The sequence below is a fragment of the Bombyx mori genome, chromosome 23 (assembly GCF_030269925.1).
Source record: "Bombyx mori chromosome 23, ASM3026992v2".
Classification (NCBI taxonomy): Eukaryota; Metazoa; Arthropoda; class Insecta; order Lepidoptera; family Bombycidae; genus Bombyx; species Bombyx mori.
The window spans coordinates 6,479,339-6,496,866 of NC_085129.1; positions in this window are offsets into that span (position 1 = coordinate 6,479,339).

Sequence of the window (17,528 nt, forward strand, 5' to 3'; positions counted from 1 at the left end):
TAACTCGGCGGTAGATTTAATTTGGTCTGCTTCCACTGTCACCTTACTTCGTCATTGTTGACTTTAGTTTTTGGGCGATAGCGGGGTTAACTTTTTAGTTCAAATTTCCATATTCGAACGGTTTCCCAATAGCGAGTCGTGCGTCCACTCGTAGTATTCACACCGTGAATTTCATTAATGTTGTGAGCCATTTTTACGCCATTGCTACCGAGGCCGAACTAGTATTCTATAAATACCAGTATTTTTATCGATAATTATACAAATGTAGTGAAAACGAAACATCAATCAATAAACAAATGAGTGAATTTAAATAGATAGATCCTATAGACCTATTATATTTCTTACCTACACGCCCTTAGTGTTGTTAATCATTCAATCTACTATAATAATAACATTTACTGTCAGTAATTATGATATATCTAATATCGTCAGTATTTGATATCTTGTTGGGTAATTAGCTACATATTATTCAGCGCTTGAGATTCTTGAACGTTCAATCAAATTAATTGTGTTTATTGAAGACGAGTATGGTGTGTTGATTAGAATGCATTTGTTGATTTGGCTTTGATATATCTCTTGTTTGTTCATAACGGTTCTTTTATGACGAATGTAATGATTTGCAAATCGCTTAAAGAGATCCCAAAGCAAAAATACTAAAAACTCTTCAACAGTTGTCTTAAACGAAAATGATGTTAATTTACTAAGTCAAGTCCATACTCATTGTCAGAGAAACCCACTTGTGGTCAATCGAAACTGTTAATGCCGCGTTAGCTGATTTTAATCACATACATATGTGCCACGTCTTATTCTTAAAATAATCGATTGGGATCATGTCAAGCTTATTTGTTTCCGAATAAGTTCATTAGTAGGAAATAACCAGGACTTCAAGGTTCCTTGCCGGGAGCCATTACAGTAAATCTTGTATTTCAAAGCTATAGCATTGGATAAAATGTTTTTTTTTTAAATTCTGAACATTATTTGTAACCTCTAGATATTCACGTTAAAAGATGAAGTATCTAAAAGACTTCATTCATTCGTTCATTCCGTAGATTGATTTTGAGAATTCACTCAAACTTAGACACGGGACGGCACATCGTGTCAACACTCCTGGGAACTCGTGAAACTGGATTGTGAGCAATGGACTGTGGTTTACAATATCCGATTACCCAGCGGTTGACGTCTTAAAAACTTAGAGGCTTTTATTTTGGATAAGACTTTGGCTATTGGCTGTTAATTTAATAAAAATAATGGCGACTAAAATTATTATGATCAACGATAAATATGTATGCACAACAAATACTTTTTACAACATTTATGTTGTTTTTATTAGTATAAGTTTTGTAAATGGCTCCCGGTTGTTGCCTTGGTTACTGAGCGGTTACTCAGACTATACCCGGTAACCGGATTAAGGCTCATGCATAAGGCTCATACCTAGAACCACTGCGTTAATTTACAGTGCTTTACCAGAGATTGTTTCTGCTACGTACCATCCGGGTTTGAGGAGAATTTTTCTCCTCAGTGTTGACTATTTGTGTTTTTGCTTTGACGTGTATTTCTTCTAATGAAGTTTGCGGAGACTACTCTTATTTTCTGATTAATATGATAACCTATTATTATTATTACTATTTTTTTTTATTGCTTAGATGGGTGGCCGAGCTCACAGCCCACCTGGTGCTAAGTGGCTACTGGAGCCCATAGATATCTACAACGTAAATGCACCACCCACCTTGAGATATAAGTGCTAAGGTCTCAAGTATAGTTACAACGGCTGACCCACCCCTCAAACCGAAACGCGTTACTGCTTCACGGCAGAAATAAGCGGGGTGGTGGTACCTACCCGTGCGGACTCACAAGAGGTCCTATCACCAGTAAATATTTAAATTAAAGTTTGTTTCTTATTGGCAGTAGGCAGCGGCTTGGTTGTAGACCTGGGAATACTGACTTGTATGAGCGACGGTAACCACTCACCATTAGCTGGATTACATGCTCGTCTGCCTTCAAGGCAATAAAAAAGCTGTATAAGTAAGCTGTTACCAGTTAATTAGGATAATTTTTTTTAAATAAATTGCTTATTACAATTCCAGTAATCGGTAGTTCTGCCGTAATTTGCCGTGAAGTAGTAATGCGTTTTGGTTTGAAGGGTGGGGCAGTTGTCGTTCTGTAATTTTTTTTTATTACCTTTGTAGGCAAAGGAGCATACGGCCCACCTGATGGTGAGTGGTTACCGTCGCCCATGGACTTCAGCAATGCCAGTGGCAGAGCCAAGCCGCTACCTACCGTAAAGCTGAGACTTAGAACTCATGTCTCAAAGCGGGTTTCGGAATTGACCTGGTTGATTTCTATGAGCTACGCTAAGCACTTAACTTCAAATGGGCCTTCAGCTCGTCCACCCATCTTAACAATACTTAAAAAAAATTAAGTATAATCGCTAAGATCATCATTTATTCATTGCCTCGTCCAATATTTTATAGATCTATGATCCATTTCACATGAAGGTAACCTTATAGCTAGAGAAGACCAGTGGTGCGACTGAGTCTACCTCTATACAGATCGGATGCTCGGACCATCTCAGGAATCTGACGTAATCAATCTAATGTAAGTTTGTTAGTTTTTTTTTTAGGTTAGCAATGTCTGTCCTTAAGTTATTTCGATTGGAAATTATGCTATGAATGAACTTGATTCCACAAAATAAAATAAACTCAATTGATTTTGTGCGAAAATTTTACTTTCAAGATCTTTTTATAAGTTTTTTTTTCACCTCGCTTAGACGGCGAGTGAAAGAGCTTTGAACAACGATTTTAAGATAAATTATGAAAAAAATATTTTGCCTTTTTAATACCGTTATTTTTGTTCATATATTTATTATTTGAAAAACTTTAACTCACTACTATCCCAATTTATTTTATAATAATAATACTTGGAGTACAAAAAAAAAGCTTTCCATTTTTTAACACACTCTCTCCTATTTACTGTGCGTAGTACGTCAGCAATTTGATATGAAATGTATCCAAAATATTTACCATTCCCTCGAACTATGCAATCACAGACGCTTAACTAATTGTCTTTGTGAATGTACGGCGCAATTAAGCGCATCGGACGGTACAGTCGAACGGAATTGGCAATCAGTTAATTGTATGTAATGTGTGTTTGGTGAGCTTCGTGAATTATAAGCAGTAGGTACACGTTTAATTGGTAAATTAAGTGTCTTACGTACTGAAACAGATGTGTCCCGCATTTATTGTATCAATTATGTTTGAGTGCCACTGGCTTTCGATATAACAGAAAAAAAAAAACAATTATTTAAATTTATATTCATACTACTTTTACATTTTATCTCGCGGTTTTATTATTATTCTTATTTTCGACGAATACTTTTGTGATTAAATCCATGCTAGCTACATTCTACTTTTTTATAAATTATTATATATTTAAACTTTTATGTTTCATTATTAAAATACTCAGTATTTCGGAAATTGTGTGAAACACATCTATTTACACTGGTGTTTGTACCGACCAAATTGTCGGCTACCACTTAAGATGTTTCAAAGTTGAAATCATTTTGCCTAATAGAGCAAAAACAATATTATGGCAAAATTGAGATTTATAAAGTTCAAGATATAACCAAGATATAAATATATATAATAAACTAATATGATAGGAGCATGATTCGTTGATTATATATACCATTCCGTTCCAAAGAATATTATTTTTAAATTTATTTCTTTAACTATGTAGCTTTGAATTATTTAATCCAAAACATTCGATAACTTTTTTTTTCCTACCTTTACTGATAGCCTTGAGAGGCTATTTCAGCTTCTCCTTAACGTGTAGATGAGCTCACTGGGCTCAAGCCGGGAGTGTTGCCAACACTGGCCCTAAAAAGAGCAGTGCTTTGCAGAATCTACCGCTTCATCGGAATCGCGACCCACTGAGAAGATCCGGCGAGAAACTCAGTGGGCTGTGTCTATGGACGAATAGCATTTTTTTTATCGCTTAGATGGGTGGACTTGCTCACAGCCCACCTGCTGTTAAGTGGTTACTGGACCCCATAGACATCTACAACGTAAATCCGCCACCCATCTTGAGATATAAGTTCTAAGGTTTCAAGTATAGTTACAACGGCTGCCCCACCCTTCAAACCGAAACGAATCACTGCTTCACGACAGAAATAAATAGGTTGGTGGTACCTACCCGTGCGGACTCACAAGAGGCCCTACCACCAGTAAAAATCACCGGAATCAACATAATCAACAGAAACCGGTGTGACGCCACATTACTGACTTTACGATAATTTTGATTACTAAAACGGGTTAGATTTTTTTTCAAACGAATAAAAATATTACGTTAATAAAACAGTAGATACAATACAATATGAGAATGGAATATGGGATTTCGCATTCGGTAATGACGCCGCAATTTGTTTAAGCACGTTTGACCGTCACATGTTGGTAATTTGAATCTACATAGAATCTACATCTACATAGAGAGAGAATACGCCTGTTTCAATAATATGCATAGAGTTGTTGAATTTAAAATTTGTCTATCGAATAAAAACAACAATTTATAAGCCGAATCGCAAATTACACTGAAAGCTTTTTATTAATATTGAAACGAAATAAAATTTTAAAGGCCGTTAATTAGATTTAATTTTTTTCTTCTTCGAATTTGATTCACAAGACGTGAAATAATAATTGTATTTATAATGTATTTATAAGCAAAAAAATAATAAATTAAAAGCATAATCAATTTAACGGCCGTCTGGTGTAGTGGTAAGTGACATGGTCACTACACAAGGGGGTCGCGGGTTCGAATCCCGCCAAGGGAAGATATTTGTATGATAAATATAAATGTCTTTTCCAGGGTTATGGATGTATATTAAATATATGTATGTGTATAATCAAAATCTTACATTTATTTCCGTTATCTGGTACCTGTAACACAAGTTCTTTACAAACTTATCACGGGACCAGTTAACGTGGCGTGATTGTTAGTAAATATTTATGTATAAAAAAAAAAAAAACAATTTAATTTTTAACAGTTGCAATTTATGTACTTTTTGTTAACTAAATTACGAAATCTATTCAGTGCATTTCGAGACGATTTTTTTAAAATTGACGCCTTAAAAAAAATATCTATATTCACAGAAACGAGCATTTAGCAATCAATCTTCATAGAAAACTTGTTGCTTAAAAAAATCCCATAAATTCTAAGGTAAAGCGTACAATAAACATTCCATTACTGGACTGTAACAAAAATCTACTTATTCTTAATTTCCCTTCAACAATTCACTTAAAAACAAATTTCGAAGCTTCGTACATTCTAATTTAACGCCAATCAACTACAAAGAATTTTTATTTGAATTAAATTGAATCTTTCATGAGAAAGCTTTCATGTTTTTTAATTTAATTCAGACGATCACTAAAATGTTGATTAAATGCAAAACAAAACGAGGTCCGAACGATAAAAGTGACAAAATACGATCTCATTCTGATTGGAACGCTAGCGAGGATATTGGAATTTCAATTGTACGACTCCCTTTAATTCCGACAATTACCACTACGTTTTAGCGGAACAAATAAAAAGCAACGGCAAAGGGCCGACAATCGAATGAACGCGAATCCAATACAGCCGAAATGAGTGACCGCCGCCGACCCTTTTCATTCATTAATTAATCCCGAACGCGTGGAACTCACAAAATAATAGACTCTTAAATCGATTACTCACGTGAAAACGCTGGTCCTACTCGTAAAATGCGTCAATTAACCTTCATACTGGCACACGGAATCGGAATCATTAATTTAATTTTGTATCGAAGATTTTTCTAGAATTTTAACGCGATTAGGGTATTTAACCAACAATTTAAATTATAAAAAACACTAACTTTTATCTTGTTCTTCGTTGTTCTATCGAAAGTTCTTATCGTATTTGTAATAGCAAATGTTAATCAAATAGTTAACGACAGTCACAAGAAAGTGAGTTTCTGCAAATAATTTTAAAACTAAAAACTTCACTGTAATGAAGACCGAATGAATGACTAACTGATCTCAAAATAAAATATATTTTTTATCCCGTTACCTGGTATTAGAACAGGGCTATAAAATTCTTGTTGTTTTTTATTAGTCCTTGATGTACGTATGTCAATTATTAAAGTAATTGGTTGTATTGAAGTTGATGAGTTGATGAGAATAACGTTGAAAGATCCTGTTACGTAGATACGAATAAAACCAATACAAGCGTGTGAAAATTCACTTCACGACGACTTTGAACACAAAACGAACTAACAATGCTTTGAAGTCCGGCAGTCTGTCTGACTTGGGGTTACCGGTAAGAAGATTCTTTGTTACAATTTCAAAAATGTCTCCCAACTAATCAGAAAATTCTGAGCTCTAATAATCACTTAGCACCAAGTGTTGAACAGTTAAATGTAAATGATTTTATATCCAGTAATCCATTTACTCATTTTGCATCGGTTTATTTATAGACTATTTAAACACGAATACGTATTTAAAACTACATAGTTCCCAATCACCGACCCAATCTCTAACCGATCTCATTGAAAGGAAACCTCGTGATAAAGTACTATTTCATTAGGCTGCCGTCTCGGTATTGCTCTGGTTTTCTCACTTGCCTTCTATGTTCATAATGATCCCGCCCACAGCATGCAAACACGATTATCGTAAAAAATAACTATCCCCTTTGTGCATAGCGGTGACTTTTATACGTTTTTGAATTTATTTATGCTTCTCGCGTGCTAGTATAATTTGTATTTAAATAGTAGATAGACATATAAAAAACATCTAACGGTATCTAACGGTAGGCAGCGGTTTGGCTCTGCCCCTGGTATTGCTGAAGTCCATGGGCGACGGTAACCACTCACCATCCGGTGGACCGTATACTCGTCTGCATACAAGAGAAATAGAAAAAAAGACATGCCAATAAAGCAATATAAAAAAAAATCAAATTTAGAATTTTTGAAGTTTCAAACAATAAACGAAAGGAGTACCTATTCTATTTTCATTTTTAAGTATAGTCGATGTTACTGAACTTCGTCTGATTCCATCCTCAGGTGTTCGTTGTGCCATTACGAAGATCATGTGGCTTATTGTGTCATCTAATCAACTTCATCTATACTAATATTATAAAGAGGAAAGATTTGTTTGTTTGTTTGTTTCGAATAGGCTCCGAAACTACTGGACCGATTTGAAAAAATATTTTTCCATTAGAAGCCGACATTGTCCCTGATGAACATAGGCTACTTTTTTTAATTTTTTTTTTTTTTTTTTGGTTTCATGTATGTTTTAATGTTTCCGAAGCGAAGCGAGGGCGGGTCGCTAGTAATTTATAATTAAAGTGTCGCTTTGGGTGTTACACAAATGTAGAATAACAGTGCTGAAATTCGCATACTACAAGAACAAATCGTAAAATATATAGCAATCATTCATTTTTATAATGTGTAGCTTGAAAACGTCATATTTTTAGGCTCTGGGTACTGTATCCTTTTGCTCCGAGTAGCCAATAAAAAGTGCGGAAACAAAAAAAGTTATATTTTTTCTTCTATTTTTTTATATATTTTTAACCAACAACTTCTTTGTTCCTTTTTAATTGCTCGGGAGATATTATTATTCCGAAAATAGCGAGAAAAAACTGTTCATCAGAAAACACTTACGAGACTTACCTTCTGTCATCAAAAATATCGAAACACGAAAACCTTACACGACGTATCTATCGTACAGAAACATCTTGCACTATCTCAAGTTCGCATTAAATCTTCACAAACTACTCGAGAACCGTAAAACAATTCGCTAGTTGCGAACACATCCGACGACGGCGCTCAAAGTGTAAATTAAACAATTCATCAAGGTTCAAGTAACGCTGCTGTAAAATTAACTGCAAGCGCATAACCCTGTACATTATTGTGGGGGCAAGTTTACTCGTTATAAAGAAAGAGGACACGCAGTGTGGTTGAGGGAGCCTTATGTAAACCGAGTTATTGTTTGGTACAAGAGCTTATAGTGACTTGATTTTGATAAGATTAGTATGGTGCACTATACATAAATCCAATAGAATTGTTAGCAAAACTGGGTACAGGTAATGTTACTAATCATTTGTAAAATGCATTATTATGTCGTAAGACTTTTTTTTATGGCGTAGTCAGGTGGACGAGCTCACAGCCCAGCTGGTTAAGTGGTTACTGGAGCCCATAGACATCTACAACGTAAATGCGCCACCCACCTTGAGATATAAGTTCTAAGGTCTCAGTATAGTTACTAAAGTATAGTACAGTATAGACTAAAATCCTTGCAGTCGAAAAGTAAAAAATTAAACACAAATTTTACACATTTAAAACATAGTAGATGCGTAAATATATTTATAACGTCGAGAAAACACTGGTACCATATACAAATATTACTACTGCTACTATTACTACTACTACTGACCTCAATAATTTACACGACTATTTTATACAAATTAAATCTTTTACATTGATATAATACTGGATCTGAAAAGTTTTATAGTTAGAGATAATATTTATTTTTTGGTGAATTATAAATATATATAAAATTGTATTCAACTTCAAAGTACTTTTTATCATACTTTTTAATCGCGCCTACGATTTTATTAACGCGATAAGCATAGAACTTGTGCCACAATTTTAAAGAGCTAATGTTCCGTCCATGGAGAGCTGGATGTAGAACAAAGGCATCGTCAAAGGAGATTATGTGGAGAGCACTAGAATAAGCTTTGCATACTCTACTATGTTCACTTTTGGTATGCGTTAAGTTAAATTGGGGTTGTGAATTCACTTGTTTAGTTGGTTATCAATTTGGTTTGTTTAGAGTATTCATTAACCTACACGCATCTTGCCTATGTTTGCCGAAAAAAAAAAAAAACGAATTTGAAAAATAATGTTCTGTCAATAGATATTGGTGCTATGAGTTCGACCTCATGTCTCAGAGTGGGTTGTGGTTGTCGTAGTACTCATTGTATAGTAGTAAGTATGCCAACAGCTTCTCTCGCATTCTCACCTCATGATTATCATCTCGTCGGCACTATTACAACAAGCTAAAGACATACAACTGAATATAGTATATATTGAACTAGTATAAATCGTATTAGATGAACAACCTACAAATCTTGACTCGTAAAGAAATTCTAAAGTCAGTAAACCTTTTAACATTTCCAACATCCAAACTACATGTAATTACAATCGATTCCCGTCCACGCCCGACTTTATAATTCAAACCCATTTATTTCCTTATTTATACTTGTATTCCTTCTTTTACACGTTACCCACGTACAGATAATACTACAATGAAGCATACAAATTATCGCTTGTGCCGACCGGCTGACTTATAAAGTCTAAAATACTTAACATTAATTTCATTGATAAATAAATATAGATCTTATTGAGCTTTAAATAAAATTTAAATTGTGATGTGTGGATGTGTAACTAATGACATTTTCGATTTCGATTTAAGGTCAGTGGTCGGCGAATAACTCGGTAAGACATGATCATGACTGGTGAGGTTATACTCCACACCTCGTTATGTGTTAACAGGCACATTCGCTCACGAACCGATGTTTATCCGGCGAACTTCAAAATATCCCATCCGAACTACACACGTCGAAATATAATGGGACAAACGTGAAAAGACTGTGTGAAAAAAGATTCGCTTTTTATATATTTTAAGGCACTTACTCGAGCAGTTAGCAGTTTTAAGTTATTTTAGTAGATAGACAGTACCTGTTAAAATTGTAAGTTGTTTTGTTCGTGCGGAAGATTTTGAAGATGGAACAATAACAAATTTGCTTAATTACCGGCGGTAATTATTGTGAGTCGTTGGCCACGCGTATGAAGGATGGAACATCTGAATTTAATAGAATTTAGACTTTGACTTGATGTTTGAGGGAGGTTTTGGCATTCATGCTTACTGTTAGGTCCAACCACGCGTTACCAATTACACCTCGCGTATATCTGTCTGTACCCTAATAGAAAGCTGTGACTATTTTTTAATATTGATATAGATAGTCCATAGATATCACAACATTAATATTGGCCACCCTAAGACATATCTATATTGTATCATTAGAATATATAATAGCTTTTCGATGAAATTGAAGATGGTGTTAATAATTCATATTGACCACAATATTTATCTACCATTCGTAATTTGCTATGAAATCTATATATTAATACGTGAAGCAAAAACTTTGTACCCTTTTTTACGAAAATTGCGCGGACGGAGGAGTATGAAATTTCCCACACTTATAGAGAATATCGAGAAGGAGTGCACAATGCTAATATTTTTTTTAAAAATGCATAAAAGATACATTAATTAAATAAAGAAAATATTACATACACTGCCATGTATTTGACACACACATATGTATATATACTCTTTGTTTATTGTCAAACTTTAGTTAATGCTTAAAGTCTGTAGTCAAATTGAAAATAAGTTAATATTGTTTATCTTTAATATTATTTGTCTATAGTGTAGTCTTGGCGAAATCTGTGATTATAGAAGAAGAAGAAAAATCTTTATTCGCCAGAAATATAGTTTACAAGATATTGTGGATATAGGACATAGTTTCATATATTTCGCCTGTTTAGGCATGCGAAAATTTAACTTATTTTTAGATTAATTCTAACACAAAATTTACTAAATCTATCTATTTTTACATTCTATCACCTCTTTCTAATATTTTATTATGTACAACACTTATCATTTAAAAATTCTTGCACACTATAATAAGCCTTATTTATTAGCCATAAATATAATTTTCTTTTAAATTGAGTTAGTGGAAGATCTCTTATGCTGTTTGGTATCTTATTAAATATTCTTATAGTCATAGGATAACAGTTTGTATGGTAGTAGCGAGTATTTATATTTGGTAACATTAGTTTAGTAGGGTATCTTGAATTAAATTGACAGTACTCACCATACGATTTATATAATTGTGGATGCTTTTTAACAAACAAACAACATTCTTGTATATATATAGAAGTAAGTCTTTGACAATATAACCACAATAATGTTCAAACTTATAATTTCAATCAATTATAGTCGAATTTCGACTACTGCGGGACCACTAGTTTTATTAATTAGCCAAATGTTTGTTGATTTTCGTTCTAAATTCGTTGAGCTCGCGATTTAAATATTGATAAACACCACGTTTCCGGTTTCATCAATTTCACCGGCGACGTTAACGATGTAAATAAGTCGCATGTTTTATTTCAGAAATAAGAAAGACCTTGGTTTTGAAACCTCATTTCGGATTTAGGTTACTTTTGAAGTCGATTTTACTACGAGCACGAACAGCGTAGCGTTTTGTAGGTAACTAAAGATAATTTATTAAGTTCACGAAAATGTTTACTCGTTAAATCTTTCACACTGATTGACGTTTCGACACGGAGCCACGAAACAATATTTGGATAGTGCATAAATGTTTTAGTTAATTAGTTATACAGTCTCTAATTCTTAATTGGTAAAATGAAAATAATAAACATAGAGTTATTATTTTTAAAATAATTTTGACCGAATTGATTCAAATACTGGTAAATGTTTTTGCTGAACAAAATTATTTGTACATTTTAAGTTTAAAAAAAAATGTAATTTAGCTTTTCATGCGTTCTTGTTGGAGATTGACATTTTGATCGAAATGTTCACAAAACATCATTCCTCGCTTTCCATTAACCTCATTCAGTTTCCAAGATAGAATGATCGCTACAACACAAGTTGTTACAATTATCATCTTTGATGTACGGCTACTAAAAAGTATCGTAGGTTAGTATGAGTTGGTTTTGGTGTGTTTGGTTTTATGACTGCATTCGCTAAATTAAAAAAAGAACTTCTCTCTTTGAAAGAATTTCATCAAAGAGGTTGAAGCACCAAGCTAATTACTAAAATAATTGTGTCAGAAATTTCAAACTCATTTTTATTATGCACCGTATTTCAAGTAAAATCTGCTAGGTAGCGCAAACGTTTGTAATTTAATAAGCGGAAAAAACAAGAAAAAATTTAAGATCCGGACTTCCTAACACGGAAACCTAATCAAGATACCGGGCCAAAGAAAACGGGGTCAAAAATTAAAATCAATTATCAAATTATATAGGTATATTTTTTATTATAATTAAATAATTTAGTTATAATTATTGCTTAATGCAACGATTTATTTGCCTGATTTATTATATTGTGTTGTATAAAAAGACACAAAATATTCCAAGTGAGAAACCAATAATTGTGCAATTATATATAGTGCAGTTTCGCAATTTTTATTGTTGAATTTGCCGTGGATGGTACCTAATATTATTTTCTCATTTACAAAAATATCTCAGGATAATTTATGCTCAAATCAAAAGACTTCACCAAAGAAAAATGGTGGAAGTCGTATTAGGGTATCAATCTTGAATACATGCCCAACCTACCAGCCCAGTGGATGATAAACGGTCCTTTATGTTTCGCGAGGAACGTAATTTTACTGCTCTATAAATGAAGATAAGATTGCTTGGACCCCTATTTATCCGCCGACATTCACGCCAGCACTCGTTATATTTTTATTTTGTGAAGATTGATCCCCGAGCCGAAGTAAATGTTTCGGTAAATTTTCAAGATACTGCGCTGTCATAGATTTATGTTTATGGCTTTTTGAAATTTACTTTTAAACAGGTATTTCTTTATTCCAGTCAATGCTATATGCCTACAAGATTTTTTGCACTATAACATGTTGTTCGCTAAATTTGTTTCGTATTTAATGAGTATGGGATTTTATATTTAATTTATCTTTTGAAGCTTGGATTTAATCAGATCAGTGGGTGTTATAACTCTTCCCGACTGCTTATATTAACCTTTATTAAGTGTCATCACCAACAAATTCCTATCATTCGTTTGTTATACTATCACTTAAATTACTACATGGTTACCATATTTCATATTACTGCCTATTTCCTGCCATGACTACTATCCAAAGGGAATGCTGTTCTCATATGAATACCACCGTTTTGTCTCTTTCTTCTAGGAAGCAATTTTGCGCTCGAGTTTTTTTTTTATTGCCCTTGTAGGCAGACGAGCATACGGCCCACCTAATGGTGAGTAGTTACCGTCGCCCATGGACCTCAGCAATGCCAGGGGCAGAGCCAAGCCGCTGCCTACCGTTAATCGAGTCGGACTGGGAGAATAATCTAAACCATTAAACTTCACGTATCGAAAAGTCCACTTAACAAATATGTAATCGAATGTCGGTCTAATTTTTTTGATATTCGCTAAAACGTGTATATTATAAGCCTACCTTGATACCCACTTCAAAACTAAAGCTTAAGCTTAAAACACAAGCATTATGTAAACAGCCTCAACAAACAAACAAGGTAGATATTGAACTGCTAATATTTCCCGTGAAATCCGAAGTGGAACCACAAAGCCGGCATCCAGGGATTAACGCATGTTGATGAGACGCTGAGGTCAGGAACAGTTACATAACGCACGAGAAACATATGAACCGACTGTGGCATAAATCAACTCAACGTGTAGGATTTCAAAGCTCAAGTTATAAGAACGAGCGGCTTCGTGACAGTTTTAATTAAGCCTGCGGCTTTAGGGAACAATGAGACTGTATAACAGTTTTCGAAGTTATCAGATCGAGTGAAATTTCAATATTTATAAAAATAGACTGTCACAAAAATTACAAATACCGGCGTTTGTTGGTAAGATTTGCACACCAGCTATTATACTGTGTATCCAGCCAGAAAGAGTATTGGTGATTGAAATTTTTTGGTATTATTACATACTTTTATTTTTATTGCTGTATTGCGAACGAGCTCACGGCTTGGAGACTCGAGGTATATGTCTGAATTGTACGTAGGCAGTCTGTTTTTTTTGTTTGCCGATTTGATTTTAGTAATCTTCCCCTCAATCGAAGCTAGCTATTGTCACGCTAATCAAATTTGACATTTAATTACATTTGTCTCAAAGGAGATTATGGGCATATCAATTCCAATTCAACCGAATAAATGATGAAGATTAAACAGACAAGTGCTGGTTTTAAAGTATTCTATGATATATATAAATTATGCAACATCTTTATTTAAATCAATTATGTCTTTATATGAATTTTTAATGAATAAAATGATAAGGATTTTTTAATAAGGTTTGATGTTTTTGACGACATTAGTTAATAAGCAAACATTATTTTGAAAATTTATTGGTAGGCCGCTTAATCTAATCGCGTGTGACAACGGAAGTTTTTTTTTACCTACATCTAAAACATTCGTGAAATCTGGTTAATAAACCAGGACTTATTTTAAGTGTTGCACCTTTTGATCATAGTTGCAACGTTGCTCTGCATAAACTTTGAATAAATATTGGATACGTTACAGCCAGCGCTTACCGTCAGGCGACGTTGAGAAATTGCTAATTTTTTTAGCATTTGCTGTTGCTTTGATGCTCTGAGTTTTATGCTCAAAACATTTGACAACAGTCCACAGTTCTACATATTTATGGTCGTCTGGAGGGATAACAGGCGTTATTCCCGTCGAAATTTGAGCCTCAAGATTAACGGTAGCATTTATTAGCTCGGACAATGGTAGAATGTGAAAAAAATTGCTCATAAAAATTTGTCTACCCCGAGATTCGTGTAAAAATGATTACAAATCACTCATTAAGACGTCAACATTCCATTTGCTATAGTAATTCCAAACAGTCACTGCAATGTAAACAAAATGTTCTATTTTCGAATACTCAGCCACATTCATATTTACAAAATCTCCGCCGCTTATACCCGTGCCCCTAATACCGTATTTCCAGTCTTGTTATCTACCGTCTTGCGGGATTCCCTTGGCCTTCATTACAATTTTCGTATAATATTCCATGCATATACTTAAACGTAAGCTTTGTACTATGAACGTTTTACATGATGTTATTTTCATGGATATACATTGTATATACATGATATATTATTATGTAATATAATTTACGATTGAGTGTGAATCAAGATAGAATTAGTGATAGTCTGGCTTTTTTTTAGCCAACAAGCCAAGCAATTTTAAATTCGATTGCGCCGTGGTGATAAGTGGGCGGTTTCTCATAGACGTTAGTATAACCAGGGCCACAATCAATCCGTTGCATACTAAATATGTATAAATATTGCGGTAAAGAATCCGTACTGGAATCCCAGTATCAAGCTGTAATGGTTCGATCTCTTAAGATACTATCTTTCAAACGAGGTAAGTGCTGGCTATCATTTTGTGGTTTTGGTTATAGTTTAAAACCAATTCAGATTCAATTCAGATAAATTTATACGCCACTTGATTGGTCCACTGAATTCTTAAGTGCTGTACTGTTCAAACATTCTCCTTTGTTTGAGTAACACCCAACAAATATGTATGCAATTTTTCAGATGAACTGGTGCACTATGTGCATAAACTGGTGCATAACAAACATACACATAACTAATTTAATGGTAGTAATAATAGTAGGCGATGTTATAATGGATAGAAATTTCTCTGGAATTTCTCTCTCACGAAGAGTTGCGATTGCTAGCTTTTGGCAGTCAAATAGCAATGTATCATGTGATACATCGTACAGGTTATAGGTCATGGGAAACGGAAAAATAATTCTAACTTCTTTAGGCATAATAAAATCTCTGATTAGAGATTTCGTAACTCCCTCTCTAGATAGGGACCGAGATAGACTATCTGTCTCTAGATCTCTCTCTCTCTCCAGATATCTAGATACCACCTCTCACATGGACGCCTCTCAACGGCAGACGAAAACATCGACCTCCCACATAAGCGGTTTTTATTTATGTTTCATTGTGTGCTATTAAAGTTTTTTTTTGGTCAGCCTTTTTTAATTCTTTAATAATTGTGTATATTTAATTCCTTCAAATGTTTATATGCATACAGTGCATCTGTCAGTGATTTATAAATCAAATAGCCATTAAGCATTAGTGGAGATGCAATTCCGAATGTAGATTTTGAAACGAATTTCACCTCTCAATCATTAGACAATTTAATATCATAATACATCGGTACTTAATTTTCATGTTGTCAAAGTTTAAAATGAACCATCAAAATCTCAATTTCCGTCTTAATTCACACGAGATTCTCTGAGCCTCAAGTTTTCAAATTCAACAGTTAACATGTTGCGGAGAGGAAGTTTGGTAGATTGAAGCGAATCCCCCAGTTGATGAACACACAACTCGATACTACCATCGCATTTGAGATGTACTAAATGGATCTGATAATCAATACCGGACTACTCCAGATTTCCCAGCTGCAGAAGAGTTAGTGTCAATTTATTAAAGCCTTAATAATGAATTTAAATGAAATGAATTTTTTTAATACCACTACATAGGCTAAGCAAGTCGGAGGATTAATTGGATTGTATTAATCCAATTTTGTAATCGTAAGAAATGGTTCTTTTTTTGTTTTTTTTTTCTTGGACCTCGTAATTTTGTTTGTAATTTGTAATTTTGTTTTCAATAGCCAAAGCTATGTACATTAATACGGGTTTGCTGAGTGCATATATCATTTAGATTGCAATCCAGCTTAGATCTTGGTACTACTTGTACGATTTAGCTAATATGTACTGTAATGATTGTAATTTGTTTTATGCATCAATAAATATATAATATATAATACAAAAACAAAATAAAAAACTTCCCGATAGTAATACAAAAACAGTAACAGAAAAACGTTAATCTTTTCCCTTGCCAGGGGAGAATACAGTCCACGCATTTTTTTTAAGCTATGAATTTTTATCTTACTAAGATACCTCTTAATTGTCCTCAATCCTTATGGAAGTCACACATCTGTTCCTTCTGCAGACATGAACCAACTTATATAATCAAATATATACCTAACACTTGCTAACGATAGATATCAATAAAGGAATAATATCCATAAATCAGATCGTATCCTCAAAAATTATAATTTACGTAATTACTATAGGATCCATACATAGACTTCAAATATTAAGGTTGGTGGCGGCATATTGTAATATCGCTTCGCTGACTACTTAATATGAGACAGGGCGTAATCCATCTAATCAAAAAATTAATAAAAAAAACCACAGGCAAGTAAGACCACAACAAAAATCTTTTCTCTTTTCAAAAACACCATAAAATATCTCGTCGTCACTAAATATTGCAGCTTTCATGCAAAGCACATACACTTTACTTGATGCAATAAAGCTACACGATAAGGGCGAATAGCAAGGTGAGCTTGCAATATTTTGATGCCTGGAGCATACATGAATATTTTGTATAGCTGAATTGCCTTTGTTTTAGGAAAAAGGTTTTTAAAAAAAAAGTTTTTAAAACCTGACAGTAAATTTATTCTATTTATTAAATAAATTGTTATCAAGGAACAACAAATGTTTTTTTTATCATTATCGAGAAACGACCTATCAATCAGATCAAACAAAACAAACCGTTAAAAAATTCTTACTACTGTTCAAAATTGAAATGCTTCAAATATACTAATAATAAAAAATAAAAACAGTTACTACGCAAACATTTCTAAACGACCAAAA